Here is a 9,416-nt window from a genome sequence, read left to right as displayed (position 1 = left end):
TGACACACTGTTATGGTGGATCTGTGGATGGCACACTTATGGAGCATCTGTGGATGACACGTTGTTATGGAGAATATGTGGATGACACACTGTTATGGGAGATCTGTGGAAGACACACTGTTATGGGGGGTATGTGTGGATGACACATTGTTATGATGGTTCTGTGGAGGACAAACTGTTATGGGGGATCTGTGAATGACACTGTTATGGGGGATCTGTAGATAACACAATGTTATGGGGGATCTGTGGATGACACACTGTTATGGGGAATATGTGGATGACACACTGTTAAGGGGGATCTGTGGATGACACACTGTTAAGGGGGATCTGTGGATGACACACTGTTATGGTGGATCTGTGGATGACACACTGTTATGGAGGATATATGGATGACACACTGTTATGGGGGATCTGTGAATGACACACTATTATGGAGGATCTGTGGGTGACACACTATTATGGAGGATCTGTGGATGGCACACTGTTATGGAGGATCTGTTGATGACACACTGTTATGGGAGATCTGTGGATGACACACTGTTATGGAGGATCTGTGGAGGACACACTGTTTTGGCGGATCTGTGGATGACACACTGTTATGGGGGATCTATGGAATACACATTTATGGGTGATCTGTGAATGACACTGCTATAAAGGATCTGTGGATGACACACTGTTATGGGGGTACTGTGGATGACACACTGTTATAGAGGATCTGTGGATCACACTGCTATAAAGGATCTGTGGATGACACACTGTTATGGGGGTACTGTGGATGACACACTGTTATCGAGGATCTGTGGATGACACACTGTTATGGGGGATTTGTGGATGACAAACTGTTATGGAGGATCTGTGGATGACACACTGTTCTGGTAAATTTGTGGAGGACACACTGTTATGGAGAATCTGTGGTTGACACACTGTTATGGGGGATCTGTGGATGACAAACTGTTATGGGGGATCTGTGGATGACACATTGTTATGATGGTTCTGTGGAGGACAAACTGTTATGGAAGATCTGTGGATGACACACTGTTATGGATGATCTGTGGATGACACACTGTTATGGTGGATCTGTGGATGGCACACCTTTGGAGCATCTGTGGATGACACGTTGTTATGGAGAATATGTGGATGACACACTGTTATGGGAGATCTGTGGATGACAATGTTATGGAGGATCTGCAGATGACACACTGTTATGGGGGTATGTGTGGATGACACATTGTTATGATGGTTCTGTGGAGGACACACTTTTATAGAAGATCTGTGGATGACACACTGTTATGGATGATCTGTGGATGACACACTGTTATGGTGGATCTGTGGATGACACACTATATGGGAGGATCGGTGGATGACACATTGTTATGGAGAATCTGTGGATGACACACTGTTATGGGAGATCTGTGGATGACACACTGTTATGGGGAATCTGTGGATGACACTGTTATGGGGGATCTGCAGATGACAGACTGTTATGAGGCGATGTGTGGATGACACATTGTTATGATTGATCTGTGGATGACACACTGTTATGGGGAATTTATGAATGACGAACTGTTATGGAGGATATGTGGATGACACACTGTTATGGTAAATTTGTGGAGGACACACTGTTATGAAGAATCTGTGGTTGACACACTGTTATGGGGAATCTGTGGATGGCACACTGTTATGGGGTCTCTGTGGATGACACACTGTTATGGGGGATCTGTGGTTGACAGACTATTATTGCGGATCTATGGAAGACACACTGTTATGGGGGATCTGTGAATGACGCTGTTATGGGGAATCTGTGGATGACACACTGTTATGGGGAATCTGTGGATGACACACTGTTATGGGGAATCTGTGTATGACAGACTGTTATGGTGGATCTGTGTATGACACACTGTTATGGAGGATATATGGATGACAGACTGTTATGGGGGATCTGTGAATAAAACACAGTTATGGAGGATCTGTGTATTACACACTGTTGTGTGGGATCTGTGAATGACACACTATTATGGAGGATCTGTGGATGGCACACTATTATGGAGGATCTGTAGATGGCACACTGTTATGGAGGATCTGTTGATGACACACTGTTATGGGAGATCTGTGGATGACACATTGTTATGGAGGATCTGTGGAAGACACACTGTTATGGGGAATCTGTGGATGGCACACTGCTATGCAGAATCTGTGGATGACACACTGTTTTAGCGGATCTGTGGATGACACACTGTTATGGGGGATCTTTGGAATACACTTTTATGGGTGATCTGTGAATGACACTGCTATAAAGGATCTGTGGATGACACACTGTTATGGGGGTACTGTGGATAACACACTGTTATCGAGGATCTGTGGATGACACACTGTTATGGTAAATTTGTGGAGGACACACTGTTATGGAGAATCTGTGGTTGACACACTGTTATGGGGAATCTGTGGATTACACACTGTTATGGAGGATCTGTGTATGACACACTGTTATGGTAAATTTGTGGATGATACACTGTTATGGGAGATCTGTGGATGACACACTGTTATGGGAGATCTGTGGATGACACTGTTATGGGGGATCTGCAGATGACACACTGTTATGGGGGGATGTGTGGATGACACATTGTTATGCTTGATCTGTGGATGACACACTGTTATGGAGAATCTGTGGACGAGACACTGTTATGGATGATCTGTGGGTGACACACTGTTATGGTGGATCTGTGGATGACACACTGTTTTGGTGGATCTGTGGATGACACACTATTATGGGGGATCTGTGGATGACATACTGTTATGGGAGATCTGTGGATGACACACTGTTATGGGGGGATGTGTGGATGACACATTGTTATGGTGGATCTGTGGATGACACTGTTATGGAGGATCTGTGGATGAGACACTGTTATGGATGATCTGTGGGTGACACACTGTTATGGTGGATCTGTGGATGACACGCTGTTATGGAAGATCTGTGGATTACACATTGTTATGGAGAATCTGTGGATGACACAGTGTTATGGGAAATCTGTGGATGACACACTATTATGGTGGATCTGTGGATGACACTGTCATGGGGAATTGTGGATGACACACTGTTATTTGGGGGATGTGTGGATGACACACTGTTATGATGGTTCTGTGGAGGACACCCTTTTATGGAAGATCTGTGGATGACACACTGTTATGGATGATCTGTGGTTGACACACTGTTATGGTGGATCTGTGGATGACACACTGTATTGGAGGATCTGTGGATGACACATTGTTATGGAGAATCTGTGGATGATACACTGTTATGGGAGATCTGTGGATGACAAACTATTATGGGGGATCTGTGGATGACACACTGTTATGGAAGATCTGTGGATGACACTGTTATGGGGGATCTGCGGATGACACACTGTTATGGGGGGATGTGTGGATGACACATTATTATGGTGGATCTGTGGATGACACACTGTTATGGGTGATCTGTGGGTGACACACTGTTATGGTGGATCTGTGGATGACACACTATTATGGGGATCTGTGGATGACACACTGTTATGGAGGATCTGTGGATGACACAATGTTATGGAGAATCTGTGGATGAAACAGTGTTATGGGAGATCTGTGGATGACACACTATTATGGGGGATCTGTGGATGACTTCCTGTATGGGAGGATCTGTGGATGACACACTATTATGGGGGATCTGTGGATGACACACTGTTATGGGAGATCTGTGGATGACACTGTTATGGGGGATGTGTGGATGACACATTGTTATGGTGGATCTGTGGATGACACACTGTTATGGAGGATCTGTGGATGAGACACTGTTATGGATGATCTGTGGGTGACACACTGTTATGGTGGATCTGTGGATGACACACTGTTATGGTGGATCTGTGGATGACACACTGTATGGGAGGATCTATGGATGACACATTGTTATGGAGAATCTGTGCATGACACACTGTTATGGGAGATCTGTGGATGACACGCTATTATGGGGGATCTATAGATGACACACTGTTATGGGAGATCTGTGGATGACACTGTTATGGAGGATCTGCAGATGACACACTGTTATGGGGGATGTGTGGATGACACATTGTTATGGTGGATCTGTGGATGACACACTGTTATGGAGGATCTGTGGATGAGACACTGTTATGGATGATCTGTGGGTGACACACTGTTATGGTGGATCTGTGGATGACACGCTGTTATGGAGGATCTGTGGATGACACACGGTTATGGAGAATCTGTGGATGACACAGTGTTATGGGGGATCTGTGGATGACACACTATTATGGGGGATCTGTGGATGACACTGTTATGGGAGATTTGTGGATGACACACTGTTATTTGGGGGATGTGTGGATGACACACTCTTATGGTGGATCTGTGGATGACACTGTTATGGAGGATCTGTGTATGACACACAGTTATGAAGGATTTGTGGATGACACACTATTATGGAGGATCTGTGATTCACACACTGTTATGGGGGATCTGTGAATGACACAATGGTATGGGAAATCTGTGGATGACACACTATTATGGGGGATCTGTTGATGACACTGTAACGGCATACAAGGGAATGCTCCAAACTCTGAACGGAACCTCCCGAATAGCTGCTAGCAGGCGAGTAGGAAACGCACCCAAGCGGCTTACACTCCTAGCAATCAGTCTCTAACAGCATACAGTGAATCCCCCTAAGAACGAGACCAAGCTCTGTGTTGAGGGTAAAGCAGTGGACAGCCAGAACTGTGTGTTTATTGTTCTTATATAACATTGTTTCACATTAGTACCACCCACAGGGTTTTGTAAGACAACCAATAAACACGTACAATACAGTAAAACACTCCCATACAAAATCCTCCCCTCTGCCTGTGATACAATTACCTTACACAATGGGACTATAAAGTAATAACCTTCCAATTATTATTCAAAAGAGCATTTCTACAGGGAGGAACAAATATACCAAACTTCAAAAAAGCTAAATTTAGCCAACTAAGAGAGGCCATAGGCCTAGCTAACTGGGACAAAGTCCTCAAAAATTTAAATACAGCCACAAAATGGAATATCTTTAAAAACATCCTAAAATCTCATTGTGAGAGATACATACCATATGGGAATAAAAGGTTAAGGAAAAAAAGGAAACCAATGTGGATAAATGGAACTGTAAAGAAAGCAATAAATGACAAAAAGAAAGCATATAAATCACTAAAACAGAAGGGTAGCACGGAAGCACTGAAAAACTATAAGGAAAAAAATAGAACATGTAAAAAACAAATAAAAGCGACCAAACTAGAGACCGAGAGATTAATTGCCAAAGAGAGTAAAACTAACCCTAAAATGTTCTTCAATTATATAAATGTTAAAAAGTATAAATCTGAAGGTGTCGGCCCTTTAAAGAGTAATGAGGGGGGAGTCGCAGAGAGCGACGAGGAGAAAGCAAAGCTGTTAAATATTTTTTTCTCCAATGTATTCACTGAAGAAAATAAACTGTCAGATAAAATGCTGAATGTAAAAATAAATTCCCCATTAAAAGTGTCCTGTCTGACCCAGGAAGAAGTATATCAGCGACTTAAAAATATTAAAATAGACAAATCGCCAGGACCGGGTGGCCTACACCCCCGTATCCTAAGGGAATTAAGTAATGTCATAGCCAGACCCTTATTTCTGATATTTGCGGACTCTATACTGACAGGGAATGTCCCACAGGATTGGCGCATGGCAAATGTGGTGCCAATATTAAAAAAGGGTCCAAAAACAGAGCCTGGAAACTATAGGCCGGTAAGTGTAACATCTGTTGTGGGTAAACTGTTTGAAGGTTTTCTGAGAGATGCTATCTTAGAGCATCTCAACAGAAATAAGCAAATAACGCCATATCAGCATGGCTTCGTGAGGGATCGGTCATGCCAAACTAATTTAATCAGTTTCTATGAGGAGGTAAGTTCTAGACTTGACAGCGGCGAATCAATGGATGTCGTATATCTGGACTTCTCCAAAGCATTTGACACTGTACCTCATAAAAGGTTAGTATATAAAATGAGAATGCTCGGACTGGGAGAAAACGTCTGTATGTGGGTAAGTAACTGGCTCAATGATAGAAAACAGAGGGTGGTTATTAATGGTACATACTCAGATTGGGTCACTGTCACTAGTGGGGTACCTCAGGGGTCAGTATTGGGCCCTATTCTCTTCAATATATTTATTAATGATCTTGCATAGTAAAATATAAATTTTCGCAGATGACACTAAGGCTACTTTCACACTAGCGTTCAGGTGTCCTCTCGTGAGCTCCGTTTGAAGGAGCTCACAAGCGGCCCCGAACACATCCGTCCAGCACTAATGCATTCTCAGTGGAGGCGGATCCGCTGAGAATGCATCAGTCTGCCAGCGTTCAGCCTCCGCTCCGCTCAGCGTTCGGGTGTCCGCCTGGCCGTGTGGAGGCGAGCGGATCCGTCCAGACTTACAATGGAAGTCAATGGGGACGGATCCGCTTGAAGATGACACCATATGGCTCAATCTTCAAACGGATCCGTCCCCCATTGACTTTCAATGTAAAGTCTGAACGAATCCGTCTGAAGCTACTTAGAAGTTTTTCTAAGTTATAATGCAGACGGATCCGTTCTGAACGGATGCAAACGTCTGCATTATAGGAGCGGATCCGTCTGATGAAACAGTACCACTTTACAAATCATTAGTCAGACCACACATGGAGGACTGTGTACAGTTCTCGGCTCCAGTGAACAAGGCAGACATAGCAGAGCTGGAGAGGGTCCAGAGGAGGGCAACTAAAGTAATATCTGGAATGGGGCAGCTACAGTACCCTGAAAGATTATCAAAATTAGGGTTATTCACTTTAGAAAAAAGACGACTGAGGGGAGATCTAATTACTATGTATAAATATATCAGGGGTCAGTACAGAGATCACTCCCATCATCTATTTATCCCCAGGACTGTGACTGTGACGAGGGGACATCCTCTGCGTCTGGAGGACAGAAGGTTTGTACACAAACATAGAAAAGGGTTCTTTACGGTAAGAGCAGTGAGACTATGGAGCTCTCTGCCTGAGGAGGTGGTGATGGTGAGTACAATAAAGGAATTCAGGAGGGGCCTGGATGTATTTCTGGAGGGTAATAATATTACAGGCTATAGCTACTAGAGAGGGGTCGTTGATCCAGGGAGTTATTCTGATTGCCTGATTGGAGTCGGGAAGGATTTTTTTATTCCCCGAAAGTGGGGAAAATTGGCTTCTACCTCACAGGGTTTTTTTTTTGCCTTCCTCTGGATCAACTTGCAGTATAACAGGCCGAACTGGATGGACAGATGTCTTTTTTCGGCCTTATGTACTATGTTACTATGTAATTATCACAGGCAGGAGAATACACAGTTTTAAACAATGTCTTCTGTCCTGGAGACAACCGAGGAGTAATTCAATTATCTCTCAGGGCAAAGGGAAATCGCCAATACACACATGGAGACAATAGGACAGACATCAAGACTCAAATATACAATGTCCCAACCATTACAGTAAACATAGACATTTAACATATCCCCAGATGGCTTGGATCTGAGCGCTCAATATATCCAAACAGCGCTCAGATGCTACAAACACAGTCAAATCGCCAAGGGGTTTAAGTTTAGCATGGGCTGATGAGAGGGCCCATAATCCTGGGGCAAGAGGCTGGCAACCAGGCTTCTCCACCACCCAGTGGCGAGGTTGGTTTCGCCACATTTCTCCCCTTTTCTAAACAGACTAACAGGGTATCTGACCTTCTGCCGGTCAGTGCCCTTGTTAGTCCAGCAGCCCACCCACAAAATAGAAACAGCAGTACAGCCCACCCAAAATAAATGGTTACTACACCTGAGCAAGGGATAAACTTGCCCATGTCCATATGCCTCACTACGGCTGTGTGGGGGACTGGTAGACTGCCTTGGTGGGTTGCTGAGTGGGCAGAGACCAGCGGTACTTTGCCCTGGTGCCAGCGCTACCACGGAAGAAGCCTGGTTGTAGCCTGGTTGTTGGAGGGGGAGACCGCATGGTAGATAAACCACCATGCTGCTGTGGGGGGAGACCGCCTGCCTCCCCCTTGGCTAAACAGTCCTGTTGCTGGGGGACAGAACCGACTGTCCCTACCCCCTGTGTTGTGAGTGCAGAGACCACGGTCCCATCTGCACGGTTGTGGGGCTTACTGTCTCCCCCTGGTACGTTAAGCTGCCGCTGGGGAATGGAGACTGGGCTCCCAATTCCCAACAAATCCTTCTTTTGCTGTGGGATGGAGACTGGGCTCCCAATTCCCAATAGATCACATTGCCGCTGGGGGACAGGACCGACTGTCTCTGCCCCCTGTAACTCAGCCTGCCGCTGGGGAATGGAGACTGGGCTCCCAATTCCCAATAAATCACATTGCCGCTGGGGGACAGGACCGACTGTCTCTGCCCCCTGTAACTAGTGGCGTCGCTACAGGGGGGAGAGTTATGTTATTCTTTGCCCCTCCGCTGATTCCCCCCAAAGCAGGCCGGTGAATTCTAATGAGCGCTTTAGTACCGAAGGACCAGGAAGCGGTAAAGTGTCTGTACTTACTACTTCCTGGTCCTCGGCTGTCGGATGTGCAGGGCTGCGCACAGCGTGAGGGCGCTCTGTGACCTCGCGCTGTGCGTGCCAGTTCAGAGCACAGTCGATTGAGGAGAGAGAAAATTGCAGGCGGCGTCCAGGAGCAGGAGAGGTAAGTGGTTTTTTATTTTATAAAAAATGTGGCTGCTAGGGGCATAATAGGGGCTAATCATGAGAGGCCTAATGGGGGCTAATTAGAGGCATATGGGGGCTAATTAGAGGCATATGGGGGCTAATGAGGCATATAGGGGTTAATGAGGCATAATGGGGCTAATGAGGCATAATGGGGGCTAATGAGGCATAATGGGGGCTAATTAGAGACACAATGGGGGCTAATTAGACAATTAGAGGCATATGGGGGCTAATGAGGCATATGGAGGCTAATGAGGCATATGGGCGCTAATAAGAGGCATAATAGGGGCTAATGAGAGGCATAATGGGGGCTAATTAGAGACTTAATGGGGGCTAATGAGGCATATGGGAGCTAATTAGGCATATGGGGGCTAATAAGAGGCATAATGTGGGCTAATGAGGCATAATGGCTTATAATGGGGGCTAATGAGGCATATGGGAGCTAATTAGGCATATGGGGCTAATGAGTCATATGGGGCTAATAAGAAGCATAATGTGAGATAATGAGGCATAATGGCTTATAATGGGGGCAAATGAGGCATAAGGGCTGATATGGGGACTAATGAGATGCATGGGGGCTGATATGGGGGTGATAAGAGGCAAAATGGGGGCTAATAAGAGGAATAATGGGGGCTAATGAGGAATAAGGGCTTATAATGGGGGCTAATGA

Source organism: Bufo bufo, chromosome 5 (genome assembly GCF_905171765.1).
Source record: "Bufo bufo chromosome 5, aBufBuf1.1, whole genome shotgun sequence".
NCBI classification, from domain to species: Eukaryota; Metazoa; Chordata; class Amphibia; order Anura; family Bufonidae; genus Bufo; species Bufo bufo.
The sequence above is the reverse complement of the archived record's forward strand: the minus strand, read 5'-3'. Positions refer to the sequence as shown.